At 38.7% G+C, this 4,606-nt stretch overlaps 1 pseudogene; it reads left to right on the top strand.

Annotated features, from left to right (window-relative positions):
* Positions 1-3,836: 3,836 nt before the first annotated feature.
* On the top strand, positions 3,837-3,906 carry LOC122103076 (annotated as a pseudogene).
* Positions 3,907-4,606: the final 700 nt, after the last annotated feature.

Below are 4,606 nucleotides of genomic sequence, written 5' to 3'. Positions count from 1 at the left end.
CTCATAAAAAAAGGCTTTACATTTAGACTCTTGACCATTGTTGGAACTTTTAAGACTTTGGAGAGTCTTAAGATTTTGCCTTTTGAAAGGAACATGATCCTGAAGGTCCAGGGGCAGAATGTTATACCCTTAAAATGAAATATCCCCCAGCAGCTCATATTTTCAAGACATACTGCCCAACTAATGCTGCTATTTTGTGAGAGTATGGAAACTTTGGGAGGGTGGACTGTCTGAAGGAAGTAGGTTAAGGGGGGCGGGGTTGAAGGTTATACAGGGTCTCCAGTTCCCTCTCCTTTCTCTGCTTCCTGGCCTTCGTGATGTGGGCTGCTCTACTCTATCCCATCCTAACCATGATGAACTAACAGCTCTAGTACCATGAGCCAAAACAGACAATTCCTTCCTTTGTTCCTGCGAAGTATTTGGATATAACTACACAAAAATGACCAATGCAAATACCTCAGCAATACATGATGATTGGGCTTCCAAAAGATGGTACTGACAGATCCAAATGCTGACTTTGTTTTTTCACTCTAGCTCAAAGCTTCTCAAGTTTTACAGAGCACAGGAATTTTTAGGGATGTTATAAAGTATAAATTCATATTTAACAGCTCTAAGGTAGGCCTGAAGTTCTGCTGGTCAACAAATCATCCTTGGAGGAGAAAGGCATTAGCTTACTTCTGAACTCAAATTTGAAAAAGAAGTAGAATGGCAGCCATATTTCAGCATCTTAGACAACCCAGCTTTATCATGGAGCTGTATAGTTTTCAGATATCAAAACAATATTTTGGAGGATCTAAGTATCTTGTCTGTCCCCACTAGCTCCTTTATATAATTTGGATTACTGATAGAATTATGTATCTATACAGAAGTCTGCTTCGAAGGTGTTTCTGAAAACCAGTACCTCCAGCTAACAACATTGTTTGTTCCTTGCTTACATAGTCCTTCTTCCTCCTTCTCCTTCTTCTCCTCTTCCTCCTCCTGATCTAGCCCCTTCTCCTCTTCCTCCTCCTCCTCCTCTTCCTCCTTCATTTTTATTTTTATTTTTTGGTTGGTTGTGGGGCTTTAACTTTTTTTTTCAAGGTGGTATTCTAACACTTGAATCATACTTATTTTTCTGTTTTTTTTTTTTTATGGTTAATTGGAGATAAGAGATTCATGGACTTGTCTGCACAAGCTGCCTTCAAACTGCAATCCTCAGATCTCAGTCTCCTAAGTAGCTAGGATTACAGGTTGACCACTGGTTCCCACTATTACTGTAAATAGGTCTTTAAGAAGAGATTGCCCTACTAAAACCCCAACTTTTAGCTCAATGCTTATCACTAAAGCACCAGGTTAGGAGAGCAGACTCAGGACACTCTCCCTGGACTGACAGCCCTAGCTCTTCCTCTTAGAACACTCATGCCACAGAACATGGGGAAATGAAGGCATGCATGTCATTAAGGAGATATATGGATTACACAAGCAGGTCACAAAGACAACTGGCACTTAGTAGGCACTGTATAAGATTCAGCTGCAATAACCAGTAAAAATAAACAGTATCACATCCACTTGATCTTGTGATATATCTTCTTTGTCATATATTAATTTGTTGATTTTTTTATGTTCTTTTTGCCTGTCTTGTGCTTCAACTCAGGATCTGGGTGCTGTCTCTGAGCTTTTGTACTCAAGACTAGTGCTCTACCACTTGAGCCATAACACCATTTTTGGCTTTTTGTGGTTAATTGGAGATAAGAATCTCATGGCCATTCCTGCATGGGCTAGCTTTGAACCTTAAACCTCAGATCTCAGCCTCCTTTGTAACTAGGATTAAAGGAATGTGTCACAGGCACCTAACCCTTTATATAATTTTGACACATTAAAAAATATTTGCCTTGAGCAAAGACACACAAACAAGAAATTATTCATCCAGACAATAAATAATTACAGAATGAAAGGTGACTTTCAAGGCACTGAAGATGCTCTTTCTTGGCTTCATCAAGATGTAATCGAAAGGAGTAACTACTGAGAGTTGAACTTTCAATTGAATTAAATTCTAAGTCTATCTGAAGATTATGGCACCCAGGGTTGAATGTAGGGCCTGGGCACTGTCCCTAAGCTTTTCAGCATAAGACTTGAGCCATGGTTCCCCTTGGGGTATTTTTGGTGGTTGATTGGAAATGAGAGTCTCAGAGACTTTCTGCCATGGGCTGGCTTTGAACTACAATCCTTAGATCTCAGCCTCTTGAATAGCTATGACTATAGGCATGAGCCACTGGTACTTGGCAATTTTACATTATATTTAATGAAACTCTTGAAACTCAAAGCATTTTACATTTTGTGTACAGTTTAGCTTCACTGTAACATCCATTGGTGGTAATAACCACTGGGATATGTATATAATATTACAAAAATATTTTCTACATTATGGGGATGTGTGTATTTACTTATTATCATTACTACAGATCATTTTCACATCTTGAGTTATTTGATGTTTGCAAAATTAATCACATCAAGCAGTATTTTCAATAACTCATGCTAATGCAGTCTGATTGTATTTCATGAATGTATTTAAGATTGCAACCTCTTTGCAGAAAAATGATCAGTAAAATATGTGAGACCTCTTATTATAAGGTCTACAGTAAATTCAGAAACATGTGACCAGATAATATCAGCAAGAGACAACTTATCTCCATTTCAGCAATCCTAAAGCTGTTCTTAATCCTAAAACAAATAGCATTGGTTTACTTACATTTATTATGGTCCTTTTTGATTTGGAAATTAAGATGCAATGCTCATAGGACAAGCCCTAAGAACTTGTATGCTAACCTTGCTGGAAGGAGAATAGGAATAAATGGGGAAGTGGTCTGAATCCAGAAATCCAATGAGAAGACAATAGCCTCTTCTCTTAAGTGGATGGTTTTATGGTGGTATAGTGGCAGCTTAAAGGTACCAGAGACAACATTGGCTTACCACTGTGCTTCACAATGTATGGTCTCTTGCATAGGTATTAATGTTGTTGAAGAAAGAATTTTCAGGTTGGTATGTAGCTCAGTGGCAAAGTGATTGTCTAGCAAGCACAATATCCTTGGTGCAATTCCAACTACCAAAAAAGAACAGACCAAGAAAAGAATCTTCTGTTGGCACTGGTAGTTCACACCTGTGGTTCTACCTACTTAGGAGGCTGAGATCTGAGGAACAAGGTTTGAATCGTGAGGCTATTATCTCCAATCAACCAGCAAAAAGCTAGTAGTAGAGGTATAGATCGAGTGGTAGAATGTAAAACTTGACAAATAATGCCAAGCAAGAATGAGAGGACCTGAGTTCAAGCCTCAGTTCCAGCACAATTAAAAAAAAAAATCTTCAGAATCTGGGCACTGGTGGCACACACCTGTAATACTAACTACTCAGGAGGCTGACATCTGAGGATCGAGATTTGAAGTAGGCTGGTCAGAAAAGTCCCTGTGAGATTCTTATCTCCAATTAGACCCTAAAAACTGGAAGTGGAGTTGTGGCTCAAGTGGTAGAACACTAACCTTGAGCACAAAGAGGCCCAGGGACAGTGCTCAGGCTCTATGATCAAGCCCCAAAACAGAAACAAAAACAAATCTTCAGAAAATTTATGACTCTATCTCTATTAAGCCTGACTGAAAAGTATGTGATTGATGATGAATGACACTAATAACATATAATAATAATACTTCTGATGAGGATTTATTCTGTGATGGCACTGTGCTGATCACTGTATATAAATGATCTCATTCCAAATTCAAAGTAGCCCTTGGAGGTAGGGACTGTGATGTCTCCATTTTACAGATGAGAAAAAAAGGCCCAGAAATATGTGTCCAAAATCAAAGAGTATGCTCGCTTCGGCAGCACATGTACTAAAATTGGAATGATACAGAGAAGATTAGCATGGCCCCTGCACAAACTCACAGAGTTAATGGATGGCAGGATCAGGGCTTAAATCTTGATCTGGGTACAAAGTACATTTTCTCCTTAAGTTATGGTAAAAATATTTATTATTTTTCACAATGTGAAAATGTGTAAGTCAGTGACATTTAGCAATTCACAATTTTGTGTTACTATTGCATGATTTCTGGAGTATTTTTATTTCCCCTAAAGAAGACCTATTAAGGAGTAATTCTCCAACATTATATTGCCCCTAACTCCTGGTAGCACTAATTTACTCTGTCCCTACAGATTTGCCTATTCTACAGATATTTTATATCAGTGGAATCATACAATAAATGGCCTTTTATCTCTGCCTTCTTTTAGTTAGTACAGTGTTTGCAAAGTTAGCTTATATCACTGCATGCATCAAAACCTTTTATCCAACCAGGACGCAGCGGCTCACTCCTGTAATCTTACTCAGAAGGCTGAGATCTGAAGAACACAGTTCAAAGCCAGCTGGGGCAGGAAAGTCTATGAGATTCTTATCTCCAATTAACCACCAGAAACCAGGAGTGCCAGTATGGCTCATTCTGGTAGAGAACTAATCTTGAGGGTAAAAAGCTCAGGGCAGCACTCAGGCCCTGCATTCAAGCCCCACAACAACAAAAAGCAAGCAAGAAAGCAAACAAACAAATAAACCGAAAAATACCTTCTGGCCATATAATCTTTTTTCCAC

This window comes from Dipodomys spectabilis, unplaced genomic scaffold, assembly GCF_019054845.1.
Source record: "Dipodomys spectabilis isolate Male_0828 unplaced genomic scaffold, ASM1905484v1 ptg001611l, whole genome shotgun sequence".
Classification (NCBI taxonomy): Eukaryota; Metazoa; Chordata; class Mammalia; order Rodentia; family Heteromyidae; genus Dipodomys; species Dipodomys spectabilis.
Note: the sequence above shows the minus strand (reverse complement) of the source record. Positions and strands in the feature narration are given on the sequence as shown.